At 42.6% G+C, this 24,631-nt stretch overlaps 3 non-coding genes across 3 annotated transcripts; all 3 read right to left on the bottom strand.

The window, feature by feature from the left end:
* Positions 1–9,161: 9,161 nt before the first annotated feature.
* Positions 9,162–9,235, bottom strand: TRNAI-AAU (transfer RNA isoleucine (anticodon AAU)). The gene has a single exon. It is a non-coding gene; the product is annotated as a tRNA-Ile (tRNA).
* Positions 9,236–19,525: 10,290 nt separating this feature from the next.
* On the bottom strand, positions 19,526–19,599 carry TRNAI-AAU (transfer RNA isoleucine (anticodon AAU)). The gene has a single exon. It is a non-coding gene; the product is annotated as a tRNA-Ile (tRNA).
* A 2,322-nt stretch (positions 19,600–21,921) lies between these two features.
* On the bottom strand, positions 21,922–21,995 carry TRNAI-AAU (transfer RNA isoleucine (anticodon AAU)). Its single transcript has one exon. It is a non-coding gene; the product is annotated as a tRNA-Ile (tRNA).
* Positions 21,996–24,631: the final 2,636 nt, after the last annotated feature.

Here is a 24,631-nt window from a genome sequence, read left to right as displayed (position 1 = left end):
TGGCCAATACAGGGATCGAACCCATGACCTTGGCATTATTAGCACCACGCTCTAACCAACTGAGCTCACCGGCCAGCTGAGAGCCGTGTTTCTGACTGGACCATAAGAGGGAGGCCAGTTGCAGGGGGATTTTTTCTTCCCTTGGAAAAAAAATGCCTAACTCATTCACAAATACAACCCTTATCCTCACAACAACCTAAAGGAAAACCACATGTGATCTGAAGGAAATTCATGAATATTACAATTATCTTCAAACTGACTTGTGGCCTGAATCACATTTAAGTAGAACTGGGACAAAGAAGGTTAAATGCATCTCATTGGACGTCAGGCAGCAGTACTGACCCGTGACCATTTATGGACTGCTGCTTGAAACAAAACAGCAAACTAGTCATAGTAAATCTAAAGCTCTGGGTGGGAATTCTGCATCAGTCTCATGCTTCTGCAGAAATATTTCCCAAATTGACAAAGTGGCCAATACTGGGATCACATTCGCTAACTTGGCGTGATTAGCACCATGCTCAGTCAGATAAAGTGACTGGAGCATAAGAGGGAGGCCAGTTGCAGGGGGATTTTTTCTTCCCTTGGAAAAAAAATGCCTAACTCATTCACACATACAACCCTTATCCTCACAACAACCTAAAGAAAAACTCCATGTGATCTGAAGGAAATTCATGAATATTACAATTATCTTCAAACTGACGTGTGGCCTGCGTCACATTTAAGTAGTACTGAGACAAAGAAGGTTAAATGCATCTCATTGGTCATTTCCCACAGCAGTACTGACCTGTGACCATTTATGGACTGCTGCTTCCAACAAAACAGTAAACTTGTCATAGTAAATCTAAAGCTGTGGGTGGGAATTCTGCATCAATCTAATGCTTCTGCATACATTTTTCCCAAATTGACAAAGTGGCCAATACAGGGATCAAAACGCTAACTTGGCGTTATTAGCACCATGCTCAGTCAGAAAAAGTATGCCTTCTGACTGGAGCATAGGAGGGAGGCCAGTTGCAGGGGGGAGTTTTCTTCCCTTGAAAGAAAATGCCTAACTCATTCACAAATACAGCCCTTATCCTCACAACAACATTGGTTATGTCCCGCAGCAGTACTGACCCGTGACCATGTATGCACAGCTGCTTCCAACAAAACAGCAATCTTGTGTTAGTAACTCTAAAGCTGTGAGTGCCAATTCTGCATCAATCTCATGCTTCTGCAGAAATATTTCCCAAAATGACAAAGTGGCCAATACGGGGATCGAACCCATGACCTTGGCGTTATTAGCACCACGCTCTAACCAGCCAGCTGAGAGTCCTGTTTCTGACTGGAGCATAAGAGGGAGGCCAGTTGCAGGGGGATTTTTTCTTCCATTGGAAAAAAAATGCCTAACTCATTCACACATAAAACCCTTATCCTCACAACAACCTAAAGAAAAACTACATGTGATCTGAAGGAAATTCATGAATATGACAATTATCTTCAAACTGACTTGTAGCCTGCATCACATTTAAGTAGAACTGGGACAAAGAAGGTTAAATGCATCTCATTGGTCATTTCCCACAGCAGTACTGACCTGTGACCATTTATGGACTGCTGCTTCCAACAAAACAGTAAACTTGTCATAGTAAATCTAAAGCTGTGGGTGGGAATTCTGCATCAATCTAATGCTTCTGCAGACATTTTTCCCAAATTGACAAAGTGGCCAATACAGGGATCAAATACGCTAACTTGGCGTTATTAGCGACATGCTCAGTCAGAAAAAGTATGCCTTCTGACTGGAGCATATGAGGGAGGCCAGTTGCAGGGGGGAGCTTTCTTCCCTTGAAAGAAAATGCCTAACTCATTCACAAATACAGCCCTTATCCTCACAACAACATTGGTTATGTCCCGCAGCAGTACTGACCCGTGACCATGTATGCACAACTGCTTCCAACAAAACAGCAATCTTGTGTTAGTAACTCTAAAGCTGTGAGTGCCAATTCTGCATCAATCTCATGCTTCTGCAGAAATATTTCCCAAAATGACAAAGTGGCCAATACAGGGATCGAACCCGTGACCTTGGCGTTATTAGCACCACGCTCTAACCGGCCAGCTGAGAGTCCTGTTTCTGACTGGAGCATAAGAGGGAGGCCAGTTGCAGGGGGATTTTTTCTTCCATTGGAAAAAAAATGCCTAACTCATTCACACATAAAACCCTTATCCTCACAACAACCTAAAGAAAAACTAAATGTGATCTGAAGGAAATTCATGATTATGACAATTATCTTCAAACTGACTTGTAGCCTGCATCACATTTAAGTAGCACTGGGACAAAGAAGGTTAAATGCATCTCATTGGTCATTTCCCACAGCAGTACTGACCCGTGACCATGTTTGCACAGCTGCTTCCAACAAAACGGCAATCTTGTGTTAGTAACTCTAAAGCTGTGAGTGCCAATTCTGCATCAATCTCATGCATCTGCAGAAATATTTCCCAAAATGACAAAGTGGCCAATACGGGGATCGAACCCGTGACCTTGGCGTTATTAGCACCACGCTCTAACCGGCCAGCTGAGAGGCATATTTCTGAGTGGAGCATAAGAGGGAGGCCAGTTGCAGAGGGATTTTTTCTTCCCTTGGAAAAAAATGCCTAACTCATTCACACATAAAACCCTTATCCTCACAACAACCTAAAGAAAAACTAAATGTGATCTGAAGGAAATTCACGATTATGACAATTATCTTCAAACTGACTTGTAGCCTGCACCACATTTAAGTAGCACTGGGACAAAGCAGGTTAAATGCATCTCATTGGTCATTTCCCACAGCAGTACTGACCTGTGACCATTTATGGACTGCTGCTTCCAACAAAACTGCAAACTAGTCATAGTAAATCTCAAGCTGTGGGTGGGAATTCTGCATCAATCTCATGCTTCTGCAGAAATATTTCCCAAATTGACAAAGTGACCAATACTGGGATCAAATTCGCTAACTTGGCGTGATTAGCACCATGCTCAGTCAGAAAAAGTATGCCTGCTGACTGGAGCATAGGAGGGAGGCCAGTTGCAGGGGGTAGTTTTCTTCCCTTGAAAGAAAATGCCTAACTCATTCACAAATACAACCCTTATCCTCACAACAACATTGGTTATGTCCCGCAGCAGTACTGACCCGTGACCATGTATGCACAGCTGCTACCAACAAAACAGCAATCTTGTGTTAGTAACTCTAAAGCTGTGAGTGCCAATTCTGCATCAATCTCATGCTTCTGCAGAAATATTTCCCAAAATGACAAAGTGGCCAATACGGGGATCAAACCCGTGACCTTGGCGTTATTAGCACCACTCTCTAACCAACTGAGCTAACCGGCCAACTGAGAGTCTTTTTCCCTTGGAAAAAAAATGCCTAACTCATTCACACATAAAACCCTTATCCTCACAACAACCTAAAGAAAAACTACATGTGATCTGAAGGAAATTCATGAATATGACAATTATCTTCAAACTGACTTGTAGCCTGCATCACATTTAAGTAGAACTGGGACAAAGAAGGTTAAATGCATCTCATTGGTCATTTCCCACAGCAGTACTGACCTGTGACCATTTATGGACTGCTGCTTCCAACAAAACAGTAAACTTGTCATAGTAAATCTAAAGCTGTGGGTGGGAATTCTGCATCAATCTAATGCTTCTGCAGACATTTTTCCCAAATTGACAAAGTGGCCAATACAGGGATCAAATACGCTAACTTGGCGTTATTAGCGACATGCTCAGTCAGAAAAAGTATGCCTTCTGACTGGAGCATATGAGGGAGGCCAGTTGCAGGGGGGAGCTTTCTTCCCTTGAAAGAAAATGCCTAACTCATTCACAAATACAGCCCTTATCCTCACAACAACATTGGTTATGTCCCGCAGCAGTACTGACCCGTGACCATTTATGCACAACTGCTTCCAACAAAACAGCAATCTTGTGTTAGTAACTCTAAAGCTGTGAGTGCCAATTCTGCATCAATCTCATGCTTCTGCAGAAATATTTCCCAAAATGACAAAGTGGCCAATACGGGGATCAAACCCGTGACCTTGGCGTTATTAGCACCACTCTCTAACCAACTGAGCTAACCGGCCAACTGAGAGTCTTTTTCCCTTGGAAAAAAAATGCCTAACTCATTCACACATAAAACCCTTATCCTCACAACAACCTAAAGAAAAACTACATTTGATCTGAAGGAAATTCATGAATATGACAATTATCTTCAAACTGACTTGTGGCCTGCATCACATTTAAGTAGAACTGGGACAAAGAAGGTTAAATGCATCTCATTGGAAGTGCCGCAGCAGTACTGACCCGTGACCATTTATGGACTGCTGCTTGAAACAAAACAGCAAACTAGTCATAGTAAATCTAAAGCTGTGGGTGGGAATTCTGCATCAATCTCATGCTTCTGCAGAAATATTTCCCAAATTGACAAAGTGGCCAATGCTGGGATCAAATTAGCTAACTTGGCGTGATTAGCACCATGCTCAGTCAGAAAAAGTACGCCTTCTGACTGGAGCATAGGAGGGAGGCCAGTTGCGGGGGGGAGTTTACTTCCCTTGAAAGAAAATGCCTAACTCATTCACAAATACAACCCTTATCCTCACAACAACATTGGTTATGTCCCGCAGCAGTACTGACCCGTGACCATGTATGCACAGCTGCTTCCAACAAAACAGCAATCTTGTGTTAGTAATTCTAATGCTGTGGGTGCCAATTCTGCATCAATCTCATGCTTCTGCAGAAATATTTCCCAAAATGACAAAGTGGCCAATACAGGGATCTAACCCATGACCTTGGCGTTATTAGCACCACGCTCTAACCAACTGAGCTAACTGGCCAGCTGAGAGCCGTGTTTCTGACTGGAGCATAAGAGGGAGGCCAGTTGCAGGGGGATTTTTTCTTCCCTTGGAAAAAAAATGCCTAACTCATTCACAAATACAACCCTTATCCTCACAACAACCTAAAGGAAAACTACATGTGATCTGAAGGAAATTCATGAATATTACAATTATCTTCAAACTGACTTGTGGCCTGAATCACATTTAAGTAGAACTGGGACAAAGAAGGTTAAATGCATCTCATTGGACGTCCCGCAGCAGTACTGACCCGTGACCATTTATGGACTGCTGCTTGAAACAAAACAGCAAACTAGTCATAGTAAATCTAAAGCTGTGGGTGGGAATTCTGCATCAGTCTCATGCTTCTGCAGAAATATTTCCCAAATTGACAAAGTGGCCAATACTGGGATCAAATTCGCTAACTTGGCGTGATTAGCACCATGCTCAGTCAGATAAAGTGACTGGAGCATAAGAGGGAGGCCAGTTGCAGGGGGATTTTTTCTTCCCTTGGAAAAAAAATGCCTAACTCATTCACACATACAACCCTTATCCTCACAACAACCTAAAGAAAAACTGCATGTGATCTGAAGGAAATTCATGAATATTACAATTATCTTCAAACTGACGTGTGGCCTGCGTCACATTTAAGTAGTACTGAGACAAAGAAGGTTAAATGCATCTCATTGGTCATTTCCCACAGCAGTACTGACCTGTGACCATTTATGGACTGCTGCTTCCAACAAAACAGTAAACTTGTCATAGTAAATCTAAAGCTGTGGGTGGGAATTCTGCATCAATCTAATGCTTCTGCATACATTTTTCCCAAATTGACAAAGTGGCCAATACAGGGATCAAATACGCTAACTTGGCGTTATTAGCACCATGCTCAGTCAGAAAAAGTATGCCTTCTGACTGGAGCATAGGAGGGAGGCCAGTTGCAGGGGGGAGTTTTCTTCCCTTGAAAGAAAATGCCTAACTCATTCACAAATACAGCCCTTATCCTCACAACAACATTGGTTATGTCCCGCAGCAGTACTGACCCATGACCATGTATGCACAGCTGCTTCCAACAAAACAGCAATCTTGTGTTAGTAACTCTAAAGCTGTGAGTGCCAATTCTGCATCAATCTCATGCTTCTGCAGAAATATTTCCCAAAATGACAAAGTGGCCAATACGGGGATCGAACCCGTGACCTTGGCGTTATTAGCACGACGCTCTAACCGGCCAGCTGAGAGTCCTGTTTCTGACTGGAGCATAAGAGGGAGGCCAGTTGCAGCGGGATTTTTTCTTCCATTGGAAAAAAAATGCCTAACTCATTCACACATAAAACCCTTATCCTCACAACAACCTAAAGAAAAACTACATGTGATCTGAAGGAAATTCATGAATATGACAATTATCTTCAAACTGACTTGTAGCCTGCATCACATTTAAGTAGAACTGGGACAAAGAAGGTTAAATGCATCTCATTGGTCATTTCCCACAGCAGTACTGACCTGTGACCATTTATGGACTGCTGCTTCCAACAAAACAGCAAACTTGTCATCGTAAATCTAAAGCTGTGGGTGGGAATTCTGCATCAATCTCATGCTTCTGCAGAAATATTTCCCAAATTGACAAAGTGGCCAATACTGGGATCAAATTCGCTAACTTGGCGTGATTAGCACCATGCTCAGTCAGAAAAAGTATGCCTTCTGACTGGAGCATAGGAGGGAGGCCAGTTGCAGGGGGGAGTTTTCTTCCCTTGAAAGAAAATGCCTAACTCATTCACACATACAACCCTTATCCTCACAACAACCTAAAGAAAAACTGCATGTGATCTGAAGGAAATTCATGAATATTACAATTATCTTCAAACTGACGTGTGGCCTGCGTCACATTTAAGTAGTACTGAGACAAAGAAGGTTAAATGCATCTCATTGGTCATTTCCCACAGCAGTACTGACCTGTGACCATTTATGGACTGCTGCTTCCAACAAAACAGTAAACTTGTCATAGTAAATCTAAAGCTGTGGGTGGGAATTCTGCATCAATCTAATGCTTCTGCATACATTTTTCCCAAATTGACAAAGTGGCCAATACAGGGATCAAATACGCTAACTTGGCGTTATTAGCACCATGCTCAGTCAGAAAAAGTATGCCTTCTGACTGGAGCATAGGAGGGAGGCCAGTTGCAGGGGGGAGTTTTCTTCCCTTGAAAGAAAATGCCTAACTCATTCACAAATACAGCCCTTATCCTCACAACAACATTGGTTATGTCCCGCAGCAGTACTGACCCATGACCATGTATGCACAGCTGCTTCCAACAAAACAGCAATCTTGTGTTAGTAACTCTAAAGCTGTGAGTGCCAATTCTGCATCAATCTCATGCTTCTGCAGAAATATTTCCCAAAATGACAAAGTGGCCAATACGGGGATCGAACCCGTGACCTTGGCGTTATTAGCACGACGCTCTAACCGGCCAGCTGAGAGTCCTGTTTCTGACTGGAGCATAAGAGGGAGGCCAGTTGCAGCGGGATTTTTTCTTCCATTGGAAAAAAAATGCCTAACTCATTCACACATAAAACCCTTATCCTCACAACAACCTAAAGAAAAACTACATGTGATCTGAAGGAAATTCATGAATATGACAATTATCTTCAAACTGACTTGTAGCCTGCATCACATTTAAGTAGAACTGGGACAAAGAAGGTTAAATGCATCTCATTGGTCATTTCCCACAGCAGTACTGACCTGTGACCATTTATGGACTGCTGCTTCCAACAAAACAGCAAACTTGTCATCGTAAATCTAAAGCTGTGGGTGGGAATTCTGCATCAATCTCATGCTTCTGCAGAAATATTTCCCAAATTGACAAAGTGGCCAATACTGGGATCAAATTCGCTAACTTGGCGTGATTAGCACCATGCTCAGTCAGAAAAAGTATGCCTTCTGACTGGAGCATAGGAGGGAGGCCAGTTGCAGGGGGGAGTTTTCTTCCCTTGAAAGAAAATGCCTAACTCATTCACAAATACAACCCTTATCCTCACAACAACATTGGTTATGTCCGCAGTAGTACTGACCCGTGACTATGTATGCACAGCTGCTTCCAACAAAACAGGAAACTAGTCATAGTAAATCTAAAGCTGTGAGTGCCAATTCTGCATCAATCTCATCCTTCTGCAGAAATATTTCCCAAATTGACAAAGTGGCCAATACTGGGATCAAATTCGCTAACTTGGCGTGATTAGCACCATGCTCAGTCAGAAAAAGTATGCCTTCTGACTGGAGCATAGGAGGGAGGCTAGTTGCAGGGGGGAGTTTTCTTCCCTTGAAAGAAAATGCCTAACTCATTCACAAATACAACCCTTATCCTCACAACAACATTGGTTATGTCCGCAGCAGTACTGACCCGTGACTATGTATGCACAGCTGCTTCCAACAAAACAGCAATCTTGTGTTAGTAACTCTAAAGCTTTGAGTGCCAATTCTGCATCAATCTCATGCTTCTGCAGAAATATTTCCCAAAATGACAATGTGGCCAATACAGGGATCGAACTGGTCACCTTGGCATTATTAGCACCACGCTCTAACCAACTGAGCTAACCGGCCAGCTGAGAGGAATATTTCTGACTGGACCATAAGAGGGAGGCCAGTTGCAGGGGGATTTTTTCTTCCATTGGAAAAAAAATGCCTAACTCATTCACACATAAAACCCTTATCCTCACAACAACCTAAAGAAAAACTACATGTGATCTGAAGGAAATTCATGAATATGACAATTATCTTCAAACTGACTTGTAGCCTACATCACATTTAAGTAGAACTGGGACAAAGAAGGTTAAATGCATCTCATTGGTCATTTCCCACAGCAGTACTGACCTGTGACCATTTATGGACTGCTGCTTCCAACAAAACAGCAAACTTGTCATAGTAAATCTAAAGCTGTGGGTGGGAATTCTGCATCAATCTAATGCTTCTGCAGACATTTTTCCCAAATTGACAAAGTGGCCAATACTGGGATCAAATTCGCTAACTTGGCGTGATTAGCACCATGCTCAGTCAGAAAAAGTATGCTTCTGACTGGAGCATAGGAGGGAGGCCAGTTGCAGGGGGGAGTTTTCTTTCCTTGAAAGAAAATGCCTAACTCATTCACAAATACAACCCTTATCCTCACAACAACATTGGTTATGTCCGCAGCAGTACTGACCCGTGACTATGTATGCACAGCTGCTTCCAACAAAACAGCAATCTTGTGTTAGTAACTCTAAAGCTGTGAGTGCCAATTCTGCATCAATCTCATCCTTCTGCAGAAATATTTCCCAAAATGACAAAGTGGCCAATACGGGGATCAAACCCGTGACCTTGGCATTATTAGCACCACGCTCTAACCAACTGAGCTAACCGGCCAGCTGAGAGGAATATTTCTGACTGGACCATAAGAGGGAGGCCAGTTGCAGGGGGATTTTCTTATTCCATTGGAAAAAAAATGCCTAATTCATTCACACATAAAACCCTTATCCTCACAACAACCTAAAGAAAAACTACATGTGATCTGAAGGAAATTCATGAATATGACAATTATCTTCAAACTGACTTGTAGCCTGCATCACATTTAAGTAGAACTGGGACAAAGAAGGTTAAATGCATCTCATTGGTCATTTCCCACAGCAGTACTGACCTGTGACCATTTATGGACTGCTGCTTCCAACAAAACAGCAAACTAGTCATAGTAAATCTAAAGCTGTGGGTGGGAATTCTGCATCAATCTCATGCTTCTGCAGAAATATTTCCCAAATTGACAAAGTGGCCAATACTGGGATCAAATTCGCTAACTTGTCGTGATTAGCACCATGCTCAGTCAGAAAAAGTATGCCTTCTGACTGGAGCATAGGAGGGAGGCCAGTTGCAGGGGGATTTTTTCTAACCTTGGAAAAAAAATGCCTAACTCATTCACACATACAACCCTTATCCTCACAACAACCTAAAGAAAAACTACATGTGATCTGAAGGAAATTCATGAATATTACAATTATCTTCAAACTGACTGTGGCCTGCATCACATTTAAGTAGAACTGGGACAAAGAAGGTTAAATGCATCTCATTGGAAGTGCCGCAGCAGTACTGACCCGTGACCATTTATGGACTGCTGCTTGAAACAAAACAGCAAACTAGTCATAGTAAATCTAAAGCTGTGGGTGGGAATTCTGCATCAATCTCATGCTTCTGCAGAAATATTTCCCAAATTGACAAAGTGGCCAATGCTGGGATCAAATTCGCTAACTTGGCGTGATTAGCACCATGCTCAGTCACAAAAAGTACGCCTTCTGACTGGAGCATAGGAGGGAGGCCAGTTGCAGGGGGGAGTTTACTTCCCTTGAAAGAAAATGCCTAACTCATTCACAAATACAACCCTTATCCTCACAACAACATTGGTTATGTCCCGCAGCAGTACTGACCCGTGACTATGTATGCACAGCTGCTTCCAACAAAACAGCAATCTTGTGTTAGTAATTCTAATGCTGTGGGTGCCAATTCTGCATCAATCTCATGCTTCTGCAGAAATATTTCCCAAAATGACAAAGTGGCCAATACAGGGATCGAACCCATGACCTTGGCATTATTAGCACCACGCTCTAACCAACTGAGCTCACCGGCCAGCTGAGAGCCGTGTTTCTGACTGGAGCATAAGAGGGAGGCCAGTTGCAGGGGGATTTTTTCTTCCCTTGGAAAAAAAATGCCTAACTCATTCACAAATACAACCCTTATCCTCACAACAACCTAAAGGAAAACTACATGTGATCTGAAGGAAATTCATGAATATTACAATTATCTTCAAACTGACTTGTGGCCTGAATCACATTTAAGTAGAACTGGGACAAAGAAGGTTAAATGCATCTCATTGGACGTCAGGCAGCAGTACTGACCCGTGACCATTTATGGACTGCTGCTTGAAACAAAACAGCAAACTAGTCATAGTAAATCTAAAGCTCTGGGTGGGAATTCTGCATCAGTCTCATGCTTCTGCAGAAATATTTCCCAAATTGACAAAGTGGCCAATACTGGGATCACATTCGCTAACTTGGCGTGATTAGCACCATGCTCAGTCAGATAAAGTGACTGGAGCATAAGAGGGAGGCCAGTTGCAGGGGGATTTTTTCTTCCCTTGGAAAAAAAATGCCTAACTCATTCACACATACAACCCTTATCCTCACAACAACCTAAAGAAAAACTCCATGTGATCTGAAGGAAATTCATGAATATTACAATTATCTTCAAACTGACGTGTGGCCTGCGTCACATTTAAGTAGTACTGAGACAAAGAAGGTTAAATGCATCTCATTGGTCATTTCCCACAGCAGTACTGACCTGTGACCATTTATGGACTGCTGCTTCCAACAAAACAGTAAACTTGTCATAGTAAATCTAAAGCTGTGGGTGGGAATTCTGCATCAATCTAATGCTTCTGCATACATTTTTCCCAAATTGACAAAGTGGCCAATACAGGGATCAAAACGCTAACTTGGCGTTATTAGCACCATGCTCAGTCAGAAAAAGTATGCCTTCTGACTGGAGCATAGGAGGGAGGCCAGTTGCAGGGGGGAGTTTTCTTCCCTTGAAAGAAAATGCCTAACTCATTCACAAATACAGCCCTTATCCTCACAACAACATTGGTTATGTCCCGCAGCAGTACTGACCCGTGACCATGTATGCACAGCTGCTTCCAACAAAACAGCAATCTTGTGTTAGTAACTCTAAAGCTGTGAGTGCCAATTCTGCATCAATCTCATGCTTCTGCAGAAATATTTCCCAAAATGACAAAGTGGCCAATACGGGGATCGAACCCATGACCTTGGCGTTATTAGCACCACGCTCTAACCAGCCAGCTGAGAGTCCTGTTTCTGACTGGAGCATAAGAGGGAGGCCAGTTGCAGGGGGATTTTTTCTTCCATTGGAAAAAAAATGCCTAACTCATTCACACATAAAACCCTTATCCTCACAACAACCTAAAGAAAAACTACATGTGATCTGAAGGAAATTCATGAATATGACAATTATCTTCAAACTGACTTGTAGCCTGCATCACATTTAAGTAGAACTGGGACAAAGAAGGTTAAATGCATCTCATTGGTCATTTCCCACAGCAGTACTGACCTGTGACCATTTATGGACTGCTGCTTCCAACAAAACAGTAAACTTGTCATAGTAAATCTAAAGCTGTGGGTGGGAATTCTGCATCAATCTAATGCTTCTGCAGACATTTTTCCCAAATTGACAAAGTGGCCAATACAGGGATCAAATACGCTAACTTGGCGTTATTAGCGACATGCTCAGTCAGAAAAAGTATGCCTTCTGACTGGAGCATATGAGGGAGGCCAGTTGCAGGGGGGAGCTTTCTTCCCTTGAAAGAAAATGCCTAACTCATTCACAAATACAGCCCTTATCCTCACAACAACATTGGTTATGACCCGCAGCAGTACTGACCCATGACCATGTATGCACAACTGCTTCCAACAAAACAGCAATCTTGTGTTAGTAACTCTAAAGCTGTGAGTGCCAATTCTGCATCAATCTCATGCTTCTGCAGAAATATTTCCCAAAATGACAAAGTGGCCAATACAGGGATCGAACCCGTGACCTTGGCGTTATTAGCACCACGCTCTAACCGGCCAGCTGAGAGTCCTGTTTCTGACTGGAGCATAAGAGGGAGGCCAGTTGCAGGGGGATTTTTTCTTCCATTGGAAAAAAAATGCCTAACTCATTCACACATAAAACCCTTATCCTCACAACAACCTAAAGAAAAACTAAATGTGATCTGAAGGAAATTCATGATTATGACAATTTTCTTCAAACTGACTTGTAGCCTGCATCACATTTAAGTAGCACTGGGACAAAGAAGGTTAAATGCATCTCATTGGTCATTTCCCACAGCAGTACTGACCCGTGACCATGTATGCACAGCTGCTTCCAACAAAACGGCAATCTTGTGTTAGTAACTCTAAAGCTGTGAGTGCCAATTCTGCATCAATCTCATGCATCTGCAGAAATATTTCCCAAAATGACAAAGTGGCCAATACGGGGATCGAACCCGTGACCTTGGCGTTATTAGCACCACGCTCTAACCGGCCAGCTGAGAGGCATATTTCTGAGTGGAGCATAAGAGGGAGGCCAGTTGCAGAGGGATTTTTTCTTCCCTTGGAAAAAAATGCCTAACTCATTCACACATAAAACCCTTATCCTCACAACAACCTAAAGAAAAACTAAATGTGATCTGAAGGAAATTCACGATTATGACAATTATCTTCAAACTGACTTGTAGCCTGCACCACATTTAAGTAGCACTGGGACAAAGCAGGTTAAATGCATCTCATTGGTCATTTCCCACAGCAGTACTGACCTGTGACCATTTATGGACTGCTGCTTCCAACAAAACTGCAAACTAGTCATAGTAAATCTCAAGCTGTGGGTGGGAATTCTGCATCAATCTCATGCTTCTGCAGAAATATTTCCCAAATTGACAAAGTGACCAATACTGGGATCAAATTCGCTAACTTGGCGTGATTAGCACCATGCTCAGTCAGAAAAAGTATGCCTTCTGACTGGAGCATAGGAGGGAGGCCAGTTGCAGGGGGTAGTTTTCTTCCCTTGAAAGAAAATGCCTAACTCATTCACAAATACAACCCTTATCCTCACAACAACATTGGTTATGTCCCGCAGCAGTACTGACCCGTGACCATGTATGCACAGCTGCTACCAACAAAACAGCAATCTTGTGTTAGTAACTCTAAAGCTGTGAGTGCCAATTCTGCATCAATCTCATGCTTCTGCAGAAATATTTCCCAAAATGACAAAGTGGCCAATACGGGGATCAAACCCGTGACCTTGGCGTTATTAGCACCACTCTCTAACCAACTGAGCTAACCGGCCAACTAAGAGTCTTTTTCCCTTGGAAAAAAAATGCCTAACTCATTCACACATAAAACCCTTATCCTCACAACAACCTAAAGAAAAACTACATGTGATCTGAAGGAAATTCATGAATATGACAATTATCTTCAAACTGACTTGTAGCCTGCATCACATTTAAGTAGAACTGGGACAAAGAAGGTTAAATGCATCTCATTGGTCATTTCCCACAGCAGTACTGACCTGTGACCATTTATGGACTGCTGCTTCCAACAAAACAGTAAACTTGTCATAGTAAATCTAAAGCTGTGGGTGGGAATTCTGCATCAATCTAATGCTTCTGCAGACATTTTTCCCAAATTGACAAAGTGGCCAATACAGGGATCAAATACGCTAACTTGGCGTTATTAGCGACATGCTCAGTCAGAAAAAGTATGCCTTCTGACTGGAGCATATGAGGGAGGCCAGTTGCAGGGGGGAGCTTTCTTCCCTTGAAAGAAAATGCCTAACTCATTCACAAATACAGCCCTTATCCTCACAACAACATTGGTTATGTCCCGCAGCAGTACTGACCCGTGACCATGTATGCACAACTGCTTCCAACAAAACAGCAATCTTGTGTTAGTAACTCTAAAGCTGTGAGTGCCAATTCTGCATCAATCTCATGCTTCTGCAGAAATATTTCCCAAAATGACAAAGTGGCCAATACGGGGATCAAACCCGTGACCTTGGCGTTATTAGCACCACTCTCTAACCAACTGAGCTAACCGGCCAACTGAGAGTCTTTTTCCCTTGGAAAAAAAATGCCTAACTCATTCACACATAAAACCCTTATCCTCACAACAACCTAAAGAAAAACTACATTTGATCTGAAGGAAATTCATGAATATGACAATTATCTTCAAACTGACTTGTGGCCTGCATCACATTTAAGTAGAACTGGGACAAAGAAGGTTAAATGCATCTCATTGGAAGTGCCGCAGCAGTACTGACCCGTGACCATTTATGGACTGCTGCTTGAAACAAAACAGCAAACTAGTCATAGTAAATCTAAAGCTGTGGGTGGGAATTCTGCATCAATCTCATGCTTCTGCAGAAATATTTCCCAAATTGACAAAGTGGCCAATGCTGGGATCAAATTAGCTAACTTGGCGTGATTAGCACCATGCTCAGTCAGAAAAAGTACGCCTTCTGACTGGAGCATAGGAGGGAGGCCAGTTGCGGGGGGGAGTTTACTTCCCTTGAAAGAAAATGCCTAACTCATTCACAAATACAACCCTTATCCTCACAACAACATTGGTTATGTCCCGCAGCAGTACTGACCCGTGACCATGTATGCACAGCTGCTTCCAACAAAACAGCAATCTTGTGTTAGTAATTCTAATGCTGTGGGTGCCAATTCTGCATCAATCTCATGCTTCTGCAGAAATATTTCCCAAAATGACAAAGTGGCCAATACAGGGATCTAACCCATGACCTTGGCGTTATTAGCACCACGCTCTAACCAACTGAGCTAACCGGCCAGCTGAGAGCCGTGTTTCTGACTGGAGCATAAGAGGGAGGCCAGTTGCAGGGGGATTTTTTCTTCCCTTGGAAAAAAAATGCCTAACTCATTCACAAATACAACCCTTATCCTCACAACAACCTAAAGGAAAACTACATGTGATCTGAAGGAAATTCATGAATATTACAATTATCTTCAAACTGACTTGTGGCCTGAATCACATTTAAGTAGAACTGGGACAAAGAAGGTTAAATGCATCTCATTGGACGTCCCGCAGCAGTACTGACCCGTGACCATTTATGGACTGCTGCTTGAAACAAAACAGCAAACTAGTCATAGTAAATCTAAAGCTGTGGGTGGGAATTCTGCATCAGTCTCATGCTTCTGCAGAAATATTTCCCAAATTGACAAAGTGGCCAATACTGGGATCAAATTCGCTAACTTGGCGTGATTAGCACCATGCTCAGTCAGATAAAGTGACTGGAGCATAAGAGGGAGGCCAGTTGCAGGGGGATTTTTTCTTCCCTTGGAAAAAAAATGCCTAACTCATTCACACATACAACCCTTATCCTCACAACAACCTAAAGAAAAACTGCATGTGATCTGAAGGAAATTCATGAATATTACAATTATCTTCAAACTGACGTGTGGCCTGCGTCACATTTAAGTAGTACTGAGACAAAGAAGGTTAAATGCATCTCATTGGTCATTTCCCACAGCAGTACTGACCTGTGACCATTTATGGACTGCTGCTTCCAACAAAACAGTAAACTTGTCATAGTAAATCTAAAGCTGTGGGTGGGAATTCTGCATCAATCTAATGCTTCTGCATACATTTTTCCCAAATTGACAAAGTGGCCAATACAGGGATCAAATACGCTAACTTGGCGTTATTAGCACCATGCTCAGTCAGAAAAAGTATGCCTTCTGACTGGAGCATAGGAGGGAGGCCAGTTGCAGGGGGGAGTTTTCTTCCCTTGAAAGAAAATGCCTAACTCATTCACAAATACAGCCCTTATCCTCACAACAACATTGGTTATGTCCCGCAGCAGTACTGACCCATGACCATGTATGCACAGCTGCTTCCAACAAAACAGCAATCTTGTGTTAGTAACTCTAAAGCTGTGAGTGCCAATTCTGCATCAATCTCATGCTTCTGCAGAAATATTTCCCAAAATGACAAAGTGGCCAATACGGGGATCAAACCCGTGACCTTGGCGTTATTAGCACCACTCTCTAACCAACTGAGCTAACCGGCCAACTGAGAGTCTTTTTCCCTTGGAAAAAAAATGCCTAACTCATTCACACATAAAACCCTTATCCTCACAACAACCTAAAGAAAAACTACATTTGATCTGAAGGAAATTCATGAATATGACAATTATCTTCAAACTGACTTGTGGCCTGCATCACATTTAAGTAGAACTGGGACAAAGAAGGTTAAATGCATCTCATTGGAAGTGCCGCAGCAGTACTGACCCGTGACCATTTATGGACTGCTGCTTGAAACAAAACAGCAAACTAGTCATAGTAAATCTAAAGCTGTGGGTGGGAATTCTGCATCAATCTCATGCTTCTGCAGAAATATTTCCCAAATTGACAAAGTGGCCAATGCTGGGATCAAATTAGCTAACTTGGCGTGATTAGCACCATGCTCAGTCAGAAAAAGTACGCCTTCTGACTGGAGCATAGGAGGGAGGCCTGTTGCGGGGGGGAGTTTACTTCCCTTGAAAGAAAATGCCTAACTCATTCACAAATACAACCCTTATCCTCACAACAACATTGGTTATGTCCCGCAGCAGTACTGACCCGTGACCATGTATGCACAGCTGCTTCCAACAAAACAGCAATCTTGTGTTAGTAATTCTAATGCTGTGGGTGCCAATTCTGCATCAATCTCATGCTTCTGCAGAAATATTTCCCAAAATGACAAAGTGGCCAATACAGGGATCTAACCCATGACCTTGGCGTTATTAGCACCACGCTCTAACCAACTGAGCTAACCGGCAAGCTGAGAGCCGAGTTTCTGACTGGAGCATAAGAGGGAGGCCAGTTGCAGGGGGATTTTTTCTTCCCTTGGAAAAAAAATGCCTAACTCATTCACAAATACAACCCTTATCCTCACAACAACCTAAAGGAAAACTACATGTGATCTGAAGGAAATTCATGAATATTACAATTATCTTCAAACTGACTTGTGGCCTGAATCACATTTAAGTAGAACTGGGACAAAGAAGGTTAAATGCATCTCATTGGACGTCCCGCAGCAGTACTGACCCGTGACCATTTATGGACTGCTGCTTGAAACAAAACAGCAAACTAGTCATAGTAAATCTAAAGCTGTGGGTGGGAATTCTGCATCAGTCTCATGCTTCTGCAGAAATATTTCCCAAATTGACAAAGTGGCCAATACTGGGATCAAATTCGCTAACTTGGCGTGATTAGCACCATGCTCAGTCAGATAAAGTGACTGGAGCATAAGAGGGAGGCCAGTTGCAGGGGGATTTTTTCTTCCCTTGGAAAAAAAATGCCTAACTCATTCACACATACAACCCTTATCCTCACAACAACCTAAAGAAAAACTGCATGTGATCTGAAGGAAATTCATGAATATTACAATTATCTTCAAACTGACGTGTGGCCTGCGTCACATTTAAGTAGTACTGAGACAAAGAAGGTTAAATGCATCTCATTGGTCATTTCCCACAGCAGTACTGACCTGTGACCATTTATGGACTGCTGCTTCCAACAAAACAGTAAACTTGTCATATTAAATCTAAAGCTGTGGGTGGGAATTCTGCATCAATCTAATGCTTCTGCATACATTTTTCCCAAATTGACAAAGTGGCCAATACAGGGATCAAATACGCTAACTTGGCGTTATTAGCACCATGCTCAGTCAGAAAAAGTATGCCTTCTGACTGGAGCATAGGAGGGAGGCCAGTTGCAGGGGGGAGTTTTCTTCCCTTGAAAGAAAATGCCTAACTCATTCACAAATACAGCCCTTATCCTCACAACAACATTGGTTATGTCCCGCAGCAGTACTGACCCATGACCATGTATGCACAGCTGCTTCCAACAAAACAGCAATCTTGTGTTAGTAACTCTAAAGCTGTGAGTGCCAATTCTGCATCAATCTCATGCTTCTGCAGAAATATTTCCCAAAATGACAAAGTGGCCAATACGGGGATCGAACCCGTGACCTTGGCGTTATTAGCACGACGCTCTAACCGGCCAGCTGAGAGTCCTGTTTCTGACTGGAGCATAAGAGGGAGGCCAGTTGCAGCGGGATTTTTTCTTCCATTGGAAAAAAATGCCTAACTCATTCACACATAAAACCCTTATCCTCACAACAACCTAAAGAAAAACTACATGTGATCTGAAGGAAATTCATGAATATGACAATTATCTTCAAACTGACTTGTAGCCTGCATCACATTTAAGTAGAACTGGGACAAAGAAGGTTAAATGCATCTCATTGGTCATTTCCCACAGCAGTACTGACCTGTGACCATTTATGGACTGCTGCTTCCAACAAAACAGCAAACTTGTCATCGTAAATCTAAAGCTGTGGGTGGGAATTCTGCATCAATCTCATGCTTCTGCAGAACTATTTCCCAAATTGACAAAGTGGCCAATACTGGGATCAAATTCGCTAACTTGGCGTGATTAGCACCATGCTCAGTCAGAAAAAGTATGCCTTCTGACTGGAGCATAGGAGGGAGGCCAGTTGCAGGGGGGAGTTTTCTTCCCTTGAAAGAAAATGCCTAACTCATTCACAAAAACAACCCTTATCCTCACAACAACATTGGTTATGTCCGCAGTAGTACTGTCCCGTGACTATGTATGCACAGCTGCTTCCAACAAAACAGCAATCTTGTGTTAGTAACTCTAAAGCTGTGAGTGCCAATTCTGCATCAATCTCATCCTTCTGCAGAAATATTTCCCAAATTGACAAAGTGGCCAATACTGGGATCAAATTCGCTAACTTGGCGTGATTAGCACCATGCTCAGTCAGAAAAAGTAAGCCTTCTGACTGGAGCATAGTAGGGAGGCCAGTTGCAGGGGGGAGTTTTCTTCCCTTGAAAGAAAATGCCTAACTCATTCACAAATACAACCCTTATCCTCACAACAACATTGGTTATGTCCGCAGCAGTACTGACCCGTGACTATGTATGCACAGCTGCTTCCAACAAAACAGCAATCTTGTGTTAGTAACTCTAAAGCTGTGAGTGCCAATTCTGCATCAATCTCATCCTTCTGCAGAAATATTTCCCAAAATGACAAAGTGGCCAATACGGGGATCGAACCCGTGACCTTGGCGTTATTAGCACCATGCTCTAACCAACTGAGCTAACCGGCCAGCTGAGAGGCATATTTCTGACTGGAGCATAAGAGGGAGGCCAGTTGCAGGGGGACTTTTTCTTCCCTTGGAAAAAAAATACCTAACTCATTCACACATAAAACCCTTATCCTCACAACAACCTAATGAAAAACTACATGTGATCTGAAGGAAATTCACGAATATGACAGTTATCTTCAAACTGACTTGTAGCCTTCATCACATTTAAGTAGAACTGGGACAAAGAAGGTTAAATGCATCTCATTGGTCATTTCCCACAGCAGTACTGACCTGTGACCATTTATGGACTGCTGCTTCCAACAAAACAGCAAACTAGTCATAGTAAATCTAAAGCTGTGGGTGGGAATTCTGCATCAATCTCATGCTTCTGCAGAAATATTTCCCAAATTGACAAAGTGGCCAATACTGGGATCAAATCCGCTAACTTGGCGTGATTAGCACCATGCTCAGTCAGAAAAAGTATGCCTTCTGACTGGAGCATAGGAGGGAGGCCAGTTGCAGGGGGGAGCTTTCTTCCCTTGAATGAAAATGCCTAACTCATTCACAAATACAACCCTTATCCTCACAACAACATTGGTTATGTCCCGCAGCAGTACTGACCCGTGACCATGTATGCACAGCTGCTACCAACAAAACAGCAATCTTGTGTTAGTAACTCTAAAGCTGTGAGTGCCAATTCTGCATCAATCTCATGCTTCTGCTGAAATATTTCCCAAAATGACAAAGTGGCCAATACCGGGATCGAACCTGTGACCTTGGCGTTATTAGCACCACGCGCTAACCAACTGAGCTAATCGACCAGCTGAGAGTCTTGTTTCTGACTGGAGCATAAGAGGGAGGCCAGTTGCAGGGGGATTTTTTCTTCCCTTGCAAAAAAAATGCCTAAGTCATTCACACATAAAACCCTTATCCTCACAACAACCTAAAGAAAAACTACATGTGATCTGAAGGAAATTCATGAATATGACAATTATCTTCAAACTGACGTGTAGCCTGCATCACATTTAAGTAGAACTGGGACAAAGAAGGTTAAATGCATCTCATTGGTCATTTCCCACAGCAGTACTGACCTGTGACCATTTATGGACTGCTGCTTCCAACAAAACAACAAACTAGTCATAGTAAATCTAAAGCTGTGGGTGGGAATTCTGCATCAATCTCATGCTTCTGCAGAAATATTTCCCAAATTGACAAAGTGGCCAATACTGGGATCAAATTCGCTAACTTGGCGTGATTAGCACCATGCTCAGTCAGAAAAAGTATGCCTTCTGACTGGAGCATAGGAGGGAGGCCAGTTGCAGGGGGGAGTTTTCTTCCCTTGAAAGAAAATGCCTAACTCATTCACAAATACAACCCTTATCCTCACAACAACATTAGTTATGTCCGCAGCAGTACTGACCCGTGACTATGTATGCACAGTTGCATCCAACAAAACAGCAATCTTGTGTTAGTAACTCTAAAGCTGTGAGTGCCAATTCTGCATCAATCTCATCCTTCTGCAGAAATATTTCCCAAAATGACAAAGTGGCCAATACGGGGATCGAACCAGTGACCTTGGCGTTATTAGCACCACGCGCTAACCAACTGAGCTAACCGGCCAGATGAGAGGCAAATTTCTAACTGGAGCATAAAAGGGAGGCCAGTTGCAGGGGGATTTTTTCTTCCCTTGGAAAAAAAATGCCTAACTCATTCACACATAAAACCCTTATCCTCACAACAACCTAAAGAAAAACTACATGTGATCTGAAGGAAATTCACGAATATGACAATTATCTTCAAACTGACTTGTAGCCTGCATCACATTTAAGTAGAACTGGGACAAAGAAGGTTAAATGCATCTCATTGGTCATTTCCCACAGCGTACTGACCTGTGACCATTTATGGACTGCTGCTTCCAACAAAACAGCAAACTTGTCATAGTAAATCTAAAGCTGTGGGTGGGAATTCTGCATCAATCTAATGCTTCTGCAGACATTTTTCCCAAATTGACAAAGTGGCCAATACTGGGATCAAATTCGCTAACTTGGCGTGATTAGCACCATGCTCAGTCAGAAAAAGTATGCTTCTGACTGGAGCATAGGAGGGAGGCCAGTTGCAGGGGGGAGTTTTCTTTCCTTGAAAGAAAATGCCTAACTCATTCACAAATACAACCCTTATCCTCACAACAACATTGGTTATGTCCGCAGCAGTACTGACCCGTGACTATGTATGCACAGCTGCTTCCAACAAAACAGCAATCTTGTGTTAGTAACTCTAAAGCTGTGAGTGCCAATTCTGCATCAATCTCATCCTTCTGCAGAAATATTTCCCAAAATGACAAAGTGGCCAATACGGGGATCGAACCCGTGACCTTGGCATTATTAGCACCACGCTCTAACCAACTGAGCTAACCGGCCAGCTGAGAGGAATATTTCTGACTGGACCATAAGAGGGAGGCCAGTTGCAGGGGGATTTTGTATTCCATTGGAAAAAAAATGCCTAACTCATTCACACATAAAACCCTTATCCTCACAACAACCTAAAGAAAAACTACATGTGATCTGAAGGAAATTCATGAATATGACAATTATCTTCAAACTGACTTGTAGCCTGCATCACATTTAAGTAGAACTGGGACAAAGAAGGTTAAATGCATCTCATTGGTCATTTCCCACAGCAGTACTGACCTGTGACCATTTATGGACTGCTGCTTCCAACAAAACAGCAAACTAGTCATAGTAAATCTAAAGCTGTGGGTGGGAATTCTGCATCAATCTCATGCTTCTGCAGAAATATTTCCCAAATTGACAAAGTGGCCAATACTGGGATCAAATTCGCTAACTTGGCGTGATTAGCACCATGCTCAGTCAGAAAAAGTATGCCTTCTGACTGGAGCATAGGAGGGAGGCCAGTTGCAGGGGGATTTTTTCTAACCTTGGAAAAAAAATGCCTAACTCATTCACACATACAACCCTTATCCTCACAACAACCTAAAGAAAAACTACATGTGATCTGAAGGAAATTCATGAATATTACAATTATCTTCAAACTGACTGTGGCCTGCATCACATTTAAGTAGAACTGGGACAAAGAAGGTTAAATGCATCTCATTGGAAGTGCCGCAGCAGTACTGACCCGTGACCATTTATGGACTGCTGCTTGAAACAAAACAGCAAACTAGTCATAGTAAATCTAAAGCTGTGGGTGGGAATTCTGCATCAATCTCATGCTTCTGCAGAAATATTTCCCAAATTGACAAAGCGGCCAATGCTGGGATCAAATTCGCTAACTTGGCGTGATTAGCACCATGCTCAGTCACAAAAAGTACGCCTTCTGACTGGAGCATAGGAGGGAGGCCAGTTGCAGGGGGGAGTTTACTTCCCTTGAAAGAAAATGCCTAACTCATTCACAAATACAACCCTTATCCTCACAACAACATTGGTTATGTCCCGCAGCAGTACTGACCCGTGACCATGTATGCACAGCTGCTTCCAACAAAACAGCAATCTTGTGTTAGTAATTCTAATGCTGTGGGTGCCAATTCTGCATCAATCTCATGCTTCTGCAGAAATATTTCCCAAAATGACAAAGTGGCCAATACAGGGATCGAACCCATGACCTTGGCATTATTAGCACCACGCTCTAACCAACTGAGCTCACCGGCCAGCTGAGAGCCGTGTTTCTGACTGGACCATAAGAGGGAGGCCAGTTGCAGGGGGATTTTTTCTTCCCTTGGAAAAAAAATGCCTAACTCATTCACAAATACAACCCTTATCCTCACAACAACCTAAAGGAAAACCACATGTGATCTGAAGGAAATTCATGAATATTACAATTATCTTCAAACTGACTTGTGGCCTGAATCACATTTAAGTAGAACTGGGACAAAGAAGGTTAAATGCATCTCATTGGACGTCAGGCAGCAGTACTGACCCGTGACCATTTATGGACTGCTGCTTGAAACAAAACAGCAAACTAGTCATAGTAAATCTAAAGCTCTGGGTGGGAATTCTGCATCAGTCTCATGCTTCTGCAGAAATATTTCCCAAATTGACAAAGTGGCCAATACTGGGATCACATTCGCTAACTTGGCGTGATTAGCACCATGCTCAGTCAGATAAAGTGACTGGAGCATAAGAGGGAGGCCAGTTGCAGGGGGATTTTTTCTTCCCTTGGAAAAAAAATGCCTAACTCATTCACACATACAACCCTTATCCTCACAACAACCTAAAGAAAAACTCCATGTGATCTGAAGGAAATTCATGAATATTACAATTATCTTCAAACTGACGTGTGGCCTGCGTCACATTTAAGTAGTACTGAGACAAAGAAGGTTAAATGCATCTCATTGGTCATTTCCCACAGCAGTACTGACCTGTGACCATTTATGGACTGCTGCTTCCAACAAAACAGTAAACTTGTCATAGTAAATCTAAAGCTGTGGGTGGGAATTCTGCATCAATCTAATGCTTCTGCATACATTTTTCCCAAATTGACAAAGTGGCCAATACAGGGATCAAAACGCTAACTTGGCGTTATTAGCACCATGCTCAGTCAGAAAAAGTATGCCTTCTGACTGGAGCATAGGAGGGAGGCCAGTTGCAGGGGGGAGTTTTCTTCCCTTGAAAGAAAATGCCTAACTCATTCACAAATACAGCCCTTATCCTCACAACAACATTGGTTATGTCCCGCAGCAGTACTGACCCGTGACCATGTATGCACAGCTGCTTCCAACAAAACAGCAATCTTGTGTTAGTAACTCTAAAGCTGTGAGTGCCAATTCTGCATCAATCTCATGCTTCTGCAGAAATATTTCCCAAAATGACAAAGTGGCCAATACGGGGATCGAACCCATGACCTTGGCGTTATTAGCACCACGCTCTAACCAGCCAGCTGAGAGTCCTGTTTCTGACTGGAGCATAAGAGGGAGGCCAGTTGCAGGGGGATTTTTTCTTCCATTGGAAAAAAAATGCCTAACTCATTCACACATAAAACCCTTATCCTCACAACAACCTAAAGAAAAACTACATGTGATCTGAAGGAAATTCATGAA

This window comes from Ambystoma mexicanum, chromosome 1p (assembly GCF_040938575.1).
Source record: "Ambystoma mexicanum isolate Mex_15411 chromosome 1p, UKY_AmexF1_1, whole genome shotgun sequence".
Classification (NCBI taxonomy): Eukaryota; Metazoa; Chordata; class Amphibia; order Caudata; family Ambystomatidae; genus Ambystoma; species Ambystoma mexicanum.
Note: the sequence above shows the minus strand (reverse complement) of the source record. Positions and strands in the feature narration are given on the sequence as shown.